Source organism: Rhynchophorus ferrugineus, unplaced genomic scaffold (genome assembly GCF_030347505.1).
Source record: "Rhynchophorus ferrugineus isolate W39M unplaced genomic scaffold, kcgeb_rfMv2 rfM8, whole genome shotgun sequence".
NCBI lineage: Eukaryota > Metazoa > Arthropoda > Insecta > Coleoptera > Curculionidae > Rhynchophorus > Rhynchophorus ferrugineus.
The window spans coordinates 3,277,811-3,293,132 of NW_027472587.1; the positions used below are offsets into that span (position 1 = coordinate 3,277,811).

The 15,322-nt window shown below is 31.1% G+C and overlaps 1 protein-coding gene and 1 long non-coding RNA gene across 2 annotated transcripts in view; both read right to left on the reverse strand.

The window, feature by feature from the left end:
* Nucleotides 1-15,322, reverse strand: part of LOC143200521 (uncharacterized) — a 182,831-nt gene that overhangs the window by 85,811 nt on the left and 81,698 nt on the right. The window lies entirely within an intron of this gene.
* LOC143200530 (uncharacterized) lies at nucleotides 12,279-15,116 on the reverse strand. Its single transcript, XR_013006748.1, has 3 exons — nucleotides 14,975-15,116; nucleotides 12,480-12,685; nucleotides 12,279-12,416 (listed from the first exon to the last, which is right to left on the reverse strand). It is a non-coding gene; the product is annotated as an uncharacterized LOC143200530 (long non-coding RNA).

Here is a 15,322-nt window from a genome sequence, read left to right on the forward strand (position 1 = left end):
ATAAATGCCTTTTGATGTATCCTTAAAATAAATACTGAACCATATATGAGTAATAAAACCTAAAATGATTTATACTCTGAATAATAGAAAATATTACAAAGTAATGATGAAAATGACACAACACATATTACAGTAAAAGGACAGTTTACTTCGATGTCATATTATCATATAAATGAATATATGGAATTTTTTTTAGTCATATTTGTTATCACCTGTAATTATTTATATGGAAGAACATAAACTAATGGCAATCACGCCAGCAAGGTTGGATAAAATGTCTGCTAAAATGGACTCTTAATGGAAGTGGTGATCTTATTTAGTTAATATCAAGCACCTTAAAGTTAATATCTTAATAAAAAAGATGAAAATTAAAAAAAGAATGGAAGAACTTATAATAATTATTATATTATCTTATATTATGTATTATTTAATATATTTAATATTTGAATATTTTTAAAAAATTCTTGAACTTAAAAATATATTAAAAACTGAAATATTTTCTGGACCTTTAAATGAAGATGCAACACACAGCTAAATAACTTTTATCCAAGGATTTAAATCAAATATGAAAAATTCAGTCTTGAATAGTGGAATATAGTTCAAGGTAATACATCTCAACAAGAAAAGCAATCAAGCACTTTTTGTAGTGTTTGATTTACAAACTTAATCAATTATGAGCTTAATTAACTCAAAACTTTATTATGAGCACCATCACAACCTAATATATCGACGATCAAATAGAATATCCAGTTCCAAAATGTTCTGTACGACTGATAGCGGATGGAGAGAATGCTTTGTTATGACCTCCTTAAAACTGTGATTATGGAATTCTACAGACAATATTTAAATAAACGGAATGAAGAACTTTATCAAAAATGATCATTTACATTAGAAGAAAAGAGGGAAGTCTTAGTTATATACTTATTATCTTTAATGAGTACGCCTGTGGAAACTAAATTATACATAATGCTAATAAATGTCTAACAAAGATAATAATATATTATAAAGTTCTAGTAATATATTATATTCTCACAATATATTTATAGATAATATTGTGTTCTATATCCACTCATATTTTGGTTTATATATCCCATTTGTTTTGGTCAAAAGTTGTCGAAATAATTACCATATTATATAATTTTGGCACGGCAAGTATAGTGTTAAAGAAAAAAACAAATTACTACATTTTGGTTAGTGGCCAATATGTTTTCAGAATCGTTTAAAAACATGTAGGAGCTTCAAGTGATGGCCAAAATATTAGTATTGCCACATTTTTACATAAATAAATGAAAATACGTTTACATAAAAAATATTATAAAGGATTACTTATATTTACGCAAGATTTAAATTTGCCAACCCCATGAAATAATTTGAAGGAATGACCATTGTGGGTATTTAAAATAACAACATAATAAACTCCCATCCAAAAAACTATTCAGTTACTACATGAGACATTTCCTGGTCGAGTCCGCTCAATTTGATGATCAAAATTAGCCCTCTAAATCATAATATTTAACGCCATTTCATTTATCTTATGTGGATGTTTCAATATTAACGTCCAAAACCCGATACTGACGGAGAAAAATTCAAATATCTGCTCAGAAATGTCTTTCAAATTGCATTGTTTCCTGTTGTTTTATTCTAGCAAAATATGCGTTATAATGTTGCTTTAAATAGTAACTAATTATTACACATATATTCAAAATAGAAGGCTCAATGCAAACGCAATAATAGCTTGCAGCTCAGCGAGATGTCAACCAGTTGTTATTCAAATTTTAGAAACTTTTACATGACCAAAAGTTGACTTTGACTTGAAATTTGAAAACTTGTTTACATAATTTTAGTGGTGGGCAGATCACGACTAAAAATATTCATCTGTATATCTGCCTAGACGTGGAAACACCCTTGATTTGTTTTGATCACTGTAGAACTTCGTTTTGTAGAACTTCTGAATGTTCTGGGTGAAAATCTAAATCAAGCAATTAAATATTACATCATTAAGAAAGTTCTTCAGGGCTCTAATTTGATGTATGGTGAATATAGAACAGCTGAGATATTTTTTTGCTTAATATCTGATAGTAATTAATATGGTTCTAGACACAGGGTATATCATTGAACTAGAGGTAATTCTGAAGATTGTAAAGAGTTTTCTGTACATTTTGATATTAACATGTAATTAATTTCAGGTTTCGTTAGTTCATTTCCTAACAAAGAACTAACCAAACTGTTCAAACAAAAACTATGAATATTTTTAACTAAAATTCCATCCTTTTTTGCTAATTTATTCCACTCTTCGATCTAATCTTTTTCCTGTCAGTAAATGGAGGTAACTCATCTTTAAAATATGCCCCCGATGGCTTTCATTAATCTATCTAGTTTATATTATGTCCCACATAGGAACTAACAGCTGATCAACAAATGAGGAATTAATATTCTATGAAACTATTTTATATTTGTTAATAATCCTTCCAACATTCATGTTAACTCTTGTTGCATAATTACATATATAAATGAACTAATGAAAATCTGCAGCAGATAAATGAATCTAACTACATAATTTGCATAAGTTGTTCACATAGAAGAATTAGAAAACATTTTGAATTATTAACACGTTTGTAAACATTTTAAAGCATTGATAAATATTAAGGTTTACAGCTTTTAATGCAATAATATAAATAATTACATGACATTTTATTATTTAAACCCCCTATCAATTATTATGATCATTTACTTTATTAAGTTTTGAAAAGTCACTAGTACCATTAATGATTGTAAATACATTCCTCTAATATACATTTCCAAATTTAAAAAAAAAATTAGATAATTGTGCTCGTTATTGTTTTAATAGATATGTTAAAGCAAAATCTTAATTTCAAAGTAGTTTTATTCATATATATCCTGTTTTAATACACAAACATGTATTACTTCATTTGTTATTCAATATTAATTTTCATAACTCAGTAAAGTAAAGAAGTTGGCCGAATCCGACTATGGCATAGATGTACTTTATGTTTGCGATTTCAGTGGTAAATATATGTATAGACAACTGTGGAAAATCCGACAGATATTAACCATCCCATTCACGCCAGTAACCAAGCTGGGTAAGACCGGATGTCTTTTAGGATGGTCGCTGGCCAGTCGGTAGGATTAATGCCAATGACCGTGGTTCGGAGCCTACGTTAAAGTGTAAGTACAGTTTAACCAGATAAACCCTAATTTTTAAAAAAGAGACATTCAAATATTTACAGAGATAAAAAAGAAGTGGTTAGAAATCTGAAAATAATTTTAGGATATTCTTGTTACAATGTTCAGTGGTGTATTAATTTAAATTTATCAATAAAAATTATATTTAACTAAATACATTTTATTATTATTATTAATTAAAAGGGTTAGTGACTATTATTTCTTGAGATATTTTGCATATATTTTAATATGTTTTAATATATATATATATATATATATATATATATATATATATATATATATATATATATATATGTATATATATATTACTTTAATTAATATTATATATCAAATATATTCCTGATCTCATGTAGAAAACATTGTCAAAAGAAGCTCTAGTAGAATAACATATAATTTTTAAATCATTCTCTTTTCTTTATTTTGTGAGAAACATGACACTGACCTTGCCTCCTCCGAATACAATTGGTTCGACTATCTGGAAAAATATCTCAATGGTGTAGAATTCAATTAAGCTTTAATTTAAGCTTTAAGCCACTTCGTTCAATTTTTCAACCTAAAATCTCAGAAGTTCTACAGTCAAGATAAAATTATTTTTTCCATATAGAAGTTTTAAATATTGAGAAGAAACCTAGCAAGTAATTTAAAACGCGATATTAATAAATGATTGAAATAATGTATGATTAAGGTTAATTTCGATAGTTAATAATCAGATTCAACGTTGGTTTCACATCATTTAACGAAACAAACGAACACTACAAATTACGGTTTACAATTAACCTATTTACGTATTCGGACCGGGTACGTTCGACCTTGGACGACATAAACAACACCCAACAATACACGGTGTTGCATACGTAATTACTATCCAGACGGAGATTTTAAAATGTATGACTTTGTCTGGATCATTCTCCCACCGCGTCCCGAAATCTCGCTTATACACGGTCGGTTTTTTTACTCTCCACTCCAGACTTTTTCAATGGGCGACGACGTCCTTGGAAAACTGGAACGGAAACCGGCGTGATACCGTACCGCTTCGCCATTATTAAGTAAATTGCGTGTAAACACTCGCTCGAATAAATGCATTTATTTGTAATTCTTAATTTTACGCGATATTCGCGCGAACTTGCTCGTTGTTTTGCTCTATATTTGTTTCTCGAGGACCTTGCTTGCTTGTTTTCATTTGCGCGATGGTCGTTTAACACCTAGAGTACGGCCCAAGAAACCGTAAAACTTTTAACAATATTGGGGTCACACGAAAATCATAAAAATTTCGTTTTTTCATAACTATAAATTCCATTCGATTTTAATGCAAATTTTCTGTCTAGGGCTTGATTTGGCTTGTTGCACCCCCTCCTTGTCCACTACCCCAATTTTCCCTCTTGGACCTTCACTACCCCCTTCATAAACATATCATTATGTCAATTTTATAAAAAAGAACATTATCCATCCATTATTCGGTCCAAGTTCCAGGTTCTGTGAACTTCTCCACTTTTACCCTGGCCGCAAGCACATATATACAGATGGCTCCAAATCTCGCAGCGGACTTGGCAATGCACTTATGGTGGATAACCTAGCATTCCGTTTCAAGCTTCCTGTACAGGGTTCAGTATTGACCGCTGAACTATTGGCGATATTCAAAGAATTATCTTACATCTCAGCACAAACCTTCAAAAAATGGCTAATCCTGACAGACTCCAGAAATGCTCTCGATTGTTTCCTGAAACAGAAGTTCAAATATCCCCTGGTGACAGACTTACTGTCAAATATCCGTACCCTCTATCTGAATGGGATCAGGACAATTCAGTTTTACTGTCCCTTCTCACATAGGTACACCGGGAAATGAGCGTGCGGATAGTGCAGCCAAATCGGCAGGCTCATCTCCCCTCCCCATCACGGATGTTTGTGTCCATACCGATAATATACCATTCGCATCTTGTTTTACAAATATCGAGATACAACGTCGTTGGGCCCAGAAGGCCAACCATAATTATTTATTTTTATATTTCTCCTCTCTTCGCATTCCTTCCCTTGGTCACCATGCCGTAGCTTTGAATCGACTGAGATTTGGCCACTATTGTTTCTCGCACGGTCACTTGATGACTTCGAACCCGCCTGCACACTGTACGTTTTGTCACCGTGCCCCTATTTCAGTCTACCACATATTGAACAACTATCCACGGCTCACTCAGATTAGAACTAAGTATGGGCAGCAAAATTTCAAAAATGCCTTAACATGAGAAAATACCGACAGACTCCTGGGATTTCTATGAGATATCGATTTTCTCCATAGAACTTAGCCTATGCTAAGTTTAGAGTTACTGATCAAATAACCATTACCACCCATTCGGTATGGGTACTGATGTGTGCTGTCTGACTGGAGCCTCTACTTCGTTACGGTTGTGTTTTTAATGCTGTATTTGTGTTTATTTTAAAATTGTACTTACACTATTTATTCTTTTAACTCTCTGATTATGTTATTAATTTTATTTATTTATTAATTTATTATTCTATATATACACTCTATGTTTGTCTCCATCCCCTCTAGATCATAACAGTACTAATGTAGAGTCGCGAAATGACAAAACGACAAAAAAACCTACATTTTAATATATCTCTTTCACTAAAACATAACTAAAACGTCATGATTAAATCAAATTTCATATGAAAACTAGCAGATCCAAACAGACGTCCTGTCTAAACGTTATTTTTCATACCGAATGATCAAGTTTATTAACGATTTAAATTTTTGCTTGAAGACACCTGCAGTGATCATGTCTATACATTGATGATTGTCCTGGCAACAACAAAATATTAATTTCATCCGAGTTCAAATTACACGTAAATGTAACGGATACTATCACTATATGATCACGGAAAAAGATATGCGGTACCGATATTGTCGTTACCAGTTGTTCCATCTAAGTTGGTGATGAAAGCATCAGGAAAATATATGTAAACCTCAGATCAAAGTTCCGCTTGATTAAAATTCCTAATCGTAGCCGTTAATTTTCAATTTTCGTGCGCATATCAACAACGTATTGATAAAATAACTATCGGCATCGAAGAATGTTATTAACTTGATTAGTACGAATCACCAGGTGATATGCGCAGAAGTTAATCGCGCTAACGTTCTTGTTCATTTCTTTGCCTAAAGCATAAAAATATAAATAAGATACAAACAAATTACTTGTACAGAAAATCTACATCTTACAGATTTAAAGAAATGTGTTTAGTTGATATCCATTAAGATTAAATGATATCCATCATCTCCCTTCCAAAATAACAACGGATATTGTAATTCTTCGTAAGAATAACTGTTATATTGTAGCTTTCCAAGCGCTCTTCATATGATACATTATCTGCTTTAATACAACATTGTACTTGTCGTTTTGTACCAATGGAAACAGCGTTGAACAACTGGGCCAATTGATTATGATTTTGTAAAAACGACCCAAAGTTTACACTCTCTCCTCCACCTGCTTGATGTGGTTGTCTAGACAGCGCATATTAATTTTTGGTCCTGGTCACCCATAAAATGGATATGTACAAATTTTGAATCGGCGTCAGGCATTGAAAATAAAGAACCAATTTCATGGTACACTAGACCCTAAATCTTGATGTTGATTAAATTTAGCACTATTTTCGTTACTCCAAATGATGTTATTTCGAATCACGAATTGAATTTGCGAATTTTACGCAAAAACAATTTCTGTTGAGCCCAGCAATAGTCTTTTCAACGGCTTTGGTTCAATAGTCCATTTCAGCGTCATATTGCAATATGATGTGCCTCCCATTGTGTTAATTTGTTGTCTCGAAAACATCATTTACAAATGTGCTTGAAACCTGGTCTCTTAAATTTACTCTATCCGTCAAGTATTCTTCTGTTGTTCTATTTAACCTATAGCTACGGGCTATTTATGCATTATGTGTATGTCGACAAATATCTCGTGTTCTTCCTCGAAGACGATTAAGAAATTTCCTCAGTATAACTAAAAATATTTCTATATGTTAGCAATGTTATTTTTATTATTCACTATATTACTGCATAGTGTTACAAACAATATGTCCCATGAAAGGGATAAGTTAGCAAATATTTGCGAGGTCAGATGAATATATATTTCAAAAATAGTACGTTTTCCTTTTAATATTACGATGAAAACATCAATTTAAAATTTAATTTATTCTACATATAACAATGGCTATTGGTTACCATGAAAACGTCACGCGGTTACGAAATATTTTTAAAAATTCCTCAAATATTATCGCAGCCACCTATCAGTTCAATTACATACACGCGGACAGAAGAATTATAATATATATATATATATATATATATATATATATATATATATATATATATATATATATATATCAGAGCGGAGCTTGTGTAGAATCAACTTAAAAATGTCTTGGAATCCATATGATTTTTATCTTAATGGACAGCTCATTCGACAGTCTCGAAAAAACGCAACAATGACTTGCATCTCAGCGAAAGATCAATTCATTCAGCATCGTCAGAATTACATCCCTCCAATTTCCAGTCCTTCCTAAAAGAAGGAGTAATTCTTGGACAACCTCATAGACAATATCGTAAATAGTTTTTCGTAAAAAAGTTGTTTGGAAGCCCTGAGAGATATTGAATGTTGATGCGAAAGGTTACATTTCTCACCTCTCTTCATTTTTACCTTACTTCCATCAGGTTATAATAAATTAGAACCTGCTGCAGTACAAGTTTCAGATTTATTGTTGAAAGAGTTCCTCCAGTTCCAGTTAATTTTTAAATTATTTCCAATGATTCAGAAACGTAACTATAACTTTTAATACCAAGAAAAAACAGATCTTCGTGTGCCGAATTAAAGGAATATATCATGAAAGTCTATTTTATTTTGAGATATCCAAGCGTCCTTAATATGTTTCTAAATTATGGGCCATTGATCGATATGGAAAGTCTCCAGCAGGGCCCATATATCTTGTAACAACACATGGTGACAGACTATTTATTAGTCTGTTGAAATCAAGGCTCACAATATAACTGATATGATTCAGTGCCATGGGAGTGACATCTGTCTATTGTAGCAACGTAATATCTGAATATTCAATTTAATATAGTTCATTAAGGCACACATAAATATGTATACGAACACAATTGATAAACAACGATTTCAACACTGTATTCTCTACGTATTTTAATTTAAAAACATTTATAAAGTATTAGTATCAATTTGTACTGTATTCAATAGCGTTAAAAGTAGAAAAAGTCTCGGGGAGAGTCAAAATGTTGCCTGCTTTTTTATTCTAATGATTATCAACATGAGATCCATAACAGTCTCTACTACATACATATAAGAACATGACATGTTCAAGCAGATCTTTTTTACCCTTAATATATTTTTTTTATTATTTAATTAATATATTGTTACTAGTCGTTTCCATCTAACTTATAATTTGTCTTTATGCTAACTTAAACCAAAGTATATAACTAGGAGGACCCATCGGCCCTAACTCAGTCTCTGGTGAAATAATGTTTATACATGTCACTGCTGAATTTTTTAATACATGCACCTCACTACACAACACTACACAAGATCAGATGGTTTGATTGTTTTGAGTCTGTGTCCTGTTCTGGTGTTATCCAAAAGTTGCAATATTTCAATATTAGTATGAGAATGGAGTCTTTCCTCATGTCCCCTTGCAATTCTGTTGATTTTTTGACTGATTGTGGGTATCTGAAGGTTTCGATGTACGTAATCAGTCCTATAGTATTTGGGTGCACCCACAATATCTCTCAGGACTTTGTTCTGAAAATTTTTTATTTTATTAATGTTACTTTTTGCAGAACATCCCCATAATTGAACTCCGTATGTCCATACAGGTTTCAATATTTGCTTATATAATAGCAATTTATTATGTACTAATAATTGTGATTTTCTTCCAATTAGCAGTACATTTTCCTATATTTCAATTCCAGTTCTTTTCTTTTCTTCTTTATATGTTCTTTCCAGCGAAGTTTTACATTAAGATTCATTCCGAGATATTTAGCGTTGTTGCTATATGGAATTATAGTGTTATTTAATGTTATTGGTGCTTGTACGGTCTGTTTATAGGTGAACTGCACATGTACAGATTTACTTTCATTAATTCTTATTTTCCAAGCTTGTGTCCAATTATTCATATTGTCATTAGCCTGTTGTAATTTTCGTTCACCTTAATATGACAAAAAAAAGATGAATCTTAAAATTTCATTTAATTAAATTCCCTCAGGCATATTAAGATGATTCCATTAGATGTGCATGAGTTCTAAATAATTTATCAAATTAATTTGAGGTTCAAGCCGGTATTCGCCAAAGAGATGTACATCTGGATCTTATGTGTCTCCACTTCTTTTCAACATACTGGATGCAATTATATGAGTTATTCTATTATATAAAGTTATTCGGACATGGCGTTCAATATGAGGCTACAACTTCCTTGCCGATATAATGCTCGCTGATAATAGTGTTAGATTCACTAAAACAGATGTTGAAGTTTCTAGCATTCTTCCAGATATAGTTCGTATTGCAGAGGTCTTTGATTCGGTGATGGTAAGTATTGACAACTGATAGATCATCTGTTATTTTAAAACAGTAATACAGGAGAAGAAACTGGCCTCCATAGCGGAAGAAATTAAATTGAATGAAACAGTGACGTTACGTTGAAGTTTGAACATATATACCGAATGAAAGATGAATAAACTCCTCACAAACTATTGGCCGATCTTTTGTATGGAAAATGCAATCAACGGCACTGAAAAGGCCATTAACCAAGACTACTATTGGGAATTATCTACTGGAAACGATAATCGCAAAACTGTCGAACTACTTTAGTTTTTTTTATTCCTAATTACAGGGGGAGGTATAAGTTCATATTAGCCTTGAGAGTGGAAAGAATGGAGATAATTACATGGATCACTCTGCTATAGAGATCACTTCATTTTAAATAATATTGAATTGGCAAATAGCAATACAAAATTAATTTTATTGTTTAATATTGCTTCGAAGAAATAAAAATGTAATAAAATAAATGCAATAGTTTATTATTATTTAATTCGAATGCATGCTTATGAATGCTTTTTTTGGTTTTTCTTAAGCGTGCCATAAGTTGGACGGAGATGTACATATTCCTTCTCATACTAATGTTGGCAGGTTTTGTATGGATATATTTTATTTAATTGTAGAAAAAAACGGAATAATGACCCCCATATTGCATCGTATTTTTTCAATCAATATTTATCAACTATTTAACAACCGCACTTTTTTTAATTAATAAAATATTGATTTTATTTATCGTTCATCAGAAATATTTTTAAATTACTATTCACTGAAACTTTTATCAAGAAAGATCTACTAACATTGAAATGATTTTAATAATCATCGAGATACTTAGGAATCAAAAAGAAACCTAAATATTCTGATATAAGATATATACAGTGCTAAAGTATTTATTTATCAAACCAAATGTTGTTCTTTTTATACTACTACATTAATAAATAATATTGAAAAATCGAGTTTTTAGAGGCATTTAAAACGTAAATATAAACAAGACATAAAACTATACGTTTACATATAAGCATAAATTAGGCATATCATTTTTTGTCAGGGTTAAGGCTAAGACGGCATAGCCAGAACGTTAAAAACTAGTCAGTATTAAATTAATAACATCTCTTTCAGTCGACTGAATAGTAAAATAACTTAAATTAATCGGTCAGAAGTGGTCGACTAAAAATTGTCGAATGAAATAGTTGATAGTCAAAATTAGTCAAATTACCAAACAGTCGATATTTTCCAATGCTAATCAAGACCCTCAAAAGCTATCAGAACTGTGATGAGATTTAGTGAAGAATATTAGAAACCTTCGATATAATGTATAACAGATCAATTGAAAAGACCTCGGCCTACCATAGTAAAACACATGTTTGGCAAAATTAGTTTTTTTTAATCAAAATAATTCCTTTGAAGGGTGATACACTGATTATAAAGACCCTCCAACTTTTCGATACCATTTTTGTAGTACGATTTGTCCTTTGCTTCAAAATAGGCCTCATTATCTGTGATCACCTCTTCATTCGACGAAAATTTCTTCCCAGTGAGCATTCTTTTGAGATCTGAGAACAGGAAATAGTCGCTGAGGGGGCAGATCTGAAAAATACGGTGGATGCGGAGACAATTCGAAGCACAATTCATGCATTTTTGCGAAGCAGCACTTTCTTCTTCTTCAAATGCGGCCGTTTTTTCGCCGATTTCGTCCTTCAAACGATCCAATAACGCTATGTAATAGTCGCTGTTGATAGTCGTTCCTTTTACAAGGTAGTCAATGAAAATTATTACATGCGCATGCTAAAATACAGACGTCATAACCTTGCCAGTCGACTGTTGCGTTTTCCCACACATTGGAGCGGGTTCATCGTGTGTACTCCACTCGGATGACTGTCTATTGGACTTCGGAGTGAAATGATGGAGCCATGTTTGGCCCATATCGATTGTCCCATATCGACACAAAAACTCGGGTTTATTACGCTTGATCATCTTCAAACACTGCTCCGAATTATCAACTAACGGTTATTTTTGGTCAAAAGTAAGCTCGTGCGACACTCACTTTGCACAGAGCTTCCTCATATCCAAATATTCGTAAATGATATGATGTACACGTTCAGTTGATATCTTTAAAGTGTCTGCTATTTCATACAATTTCAATTTACGGTCATTCAAAATCATTTTGTGGATTTTTTAATATTTTCATCGGTAAAAACCTCTTTTGGGCGTCCACTGCCTTCACCGTCTTCGGTGCTCATTTCACCATGTCTAAACTTAGCATACCAACGGTTGATTTTCCTGGAGCAGTGTATACACGCATGCATACACGCATCTTTTGAGGGTTAAAGCTAACTAAATAACATATAGATTAATTCTATTAACGCCATCTATGCGTCAGGCCGGAGACTTTTCAATTTACCTACTAGGTTCTTAGTATTAATTAAAGCTAAAAAACAACATTTATTTGAAAAATATTCTTATAAGACCAAAATAAATGAGACAATATTGTATAATTAGCAGAACGTCTATTCAATCAACAATAAATATATAACAAAACTCAATAAACCATAATTTATTTCGAACTACCGTACAATATCTGCGAATTTAAGTCGAACTTCGAAGCGAATATAAATGATTGCGAAGCTGAAACAAATATTCCTCGTTTAGTTATAACCAGGGGAACGATATAGATGTGCCATAACTTACTCTTAAATTCCTGACGGAATAGTCAGTTGGATTCCGCGCCATCAAATGCGAAGGCCAATAATACGGGAACCAATCGGTGTACCTTTTCGGTTCGTAAAAGTCGACTGGACCCCTTATATTATATTCCAGAAAATATTTCGAATGTGGAACATATTGGTAATATTTGTGACCAAACACTGGATCGTAGGATAAGGTTAGCATCTCGTCTGAAGCACAATAATGATTTTATTTAATTATAAACCGGAAAATAGATTAGATGTTTCTTCATATGATTATTTATCTTTGTGCATCTTATTTTCGATATATACAGTATCGTTCAAAACTTTGAAAATTATAATGTAACTAAAAAAGCGACTCAAATTAAGTCTTGAATTAGCATTTACTTTGGTAAGCGTCAAAAGTTAAACCATTAGTTTTAACTACCGGTGCACAAATTTTACTCATTCTTGTTATTTACTTGTTTAAGTATTAACAGTCCAGTGTCTTCCATTCACTTTGTAATTATTTCCACAACTGTTATGAGCTCCACGGGCATCAACTCTTCACTTTTCTATCAAGTTCATCCCTTACTAATTCTACAGGAGAGAACTCTGGCGTTTGTGGTGGCTGTCTCATTATTTGCGAAATTCGTTGGTTTCATTTTATCTCTAGAAGTCCATGACATAATTTTTACGAATATTCAGGTTAACTTTCTTATTGAAAAAGCAAAACTTCGGCTCATTAGCTTCTCTTCAGAAGGATTCGCATTTTTCTCAAGTATTTTCAAAACCTTTTTTATTCAGTTTTCGATCAATTTCGATCATATGGGCCATTTTATTATTTTTTTACGCTTTTCAAGCCTGTTTGCATTTTAATTGACATACAAAAACACATAGCACATTTTTCATTTTCTTTCCGTCTAGTTTTTATACGTTTTAGCTCACTCTAATATATCTCTCTTATCAGTACTAGTTAGTCCTTGTTTTTTGCTGGTACGCATCTTCCCAGACCAGTAGACATTTCATGTTTTATTTAAACTAGCGATAATTTAATTGGCAATTAAGAGTCCATTTTGTTTTAATAACATTACAACCCTATATTCCTGCTTTGTTGTAAAATTGGAGCTTTCAGATCTGCTCCGGTCTAGATCTTCTCCACCTTTACATGAATGCCCGATCATTTCTGTATTTTGGCTAACTTCAGATAACACTTGGCTGTTCAAGAGAAAACTTGAACTTATTAACTGTTGCAACTATTATATAAACGTCATAAAGTGCGCTGTACTTTAAACTTTTAGTTTTTGAAATTATAAACTCATACTAAATACAAAAAACATGACTAAAACCGCCAGTTCTAAATAATCAACAATTGGCGGTGTAGTAAACTTTGTGGTAATAAAATAAAATTGATAAGTAACTAATGTTATTGATTAAATATAGAGTAGATCCAAACTTTTCAGCAATAGTGTATAAATTGTTAGAACTTTCAGAGATTATAAACAGTATTGCCAGATAATACATTGCCAGTTAAAATTATTAAGACACCAATGGTTAACATTTCTTCCAAATAGATAAAAATAATAACTTTTTTAAATTAAAAATCATAAAATATATGCTTCTTATTATCAATATTAATTTCTTTAAATATGACATATTTAAATAAACATATATTTCATATAATGAAAAAATTATAAAAGATTTGAATATTTAGAGATTGTTGAATTGTTTGAACAGGTACCAAAAATTAGAAGGAAAATCAATAGATGTCTCTAAATTCAGCGCAGTTTCAATTCTAAGTCTAAAAATCTACTATAAATCAATCTCTTAATTTATTTAGTTAATATGTTATAACAATACTATTAAAATGTTGATATAATAACTTAGAAAAGAAATGGTAGATCTACACTAACTATGACCGAACTGACAACACTGTTTTCTATTTAAATATATGAATGTCAAAACCAAAATATAATAACAAAAATATAATTCTAACAATATAATATAAATTAATCCCTGAATTTATATTAATAGTTTGTAATAAATATACTATTAAACTGTTGACAAAATAATTTAGAAAAAAAAGATAGATTTTCCTTAATATTGATAAACCTGGCAACACTATTTTTCATATAATGATACAAAAGTCAAAACCATAACGAATCTACGTCTAAAAATCTACTATAAAACAAATCTTCAATTTATTTAATTATTTTGTAGTAAATATACTTATTAAAATATTGTTATAACAATTAACATAAAATGGTAGATCTTCTCAATTAAAAGACCTGACAACACTGTTTTTTCGCTAACTATATAAAACTCAAAATTATAAGAAATATGTGTACGGATACTAGTAATTCATGGAATATTATCTAAAAAATCAGTTATATGAAGAAACTTTTATTTTTATACTTTAGTAAATATGAAAATTGAACAAAATTTGAATTTTGAAGGTGTTAAATGAAATAATTAAGTTTATGTAACAAAACATCAGTAGAAAATACATATAATACTTACAGGTATTTCAACGTCGTAGCGTAATGTCGGGAAAATTAACTCATAGTAGGTAAAAAGGGAACTGTTTACGTGAAAAGTATCATAATTTTGGAAAAGCGCCAGTTTGGAAATACACCGAAACAAACATTTACGCACGTATTCGATTAAAAGGATGTCACATAAATTTAAATTAATTAGCTCATAAAATACCGCTCTTTAATGAGCAACAATCTATGTGCAAACTTGTTGGGTCATCTAGTTTAACATATCAATTTAATAATCTATTAACGATTCATTAAAAATGTATAACTAGTTCGAATTAAATTTAACACACAATTGTATAAAATAATTTAAATACAGCTTGAAATA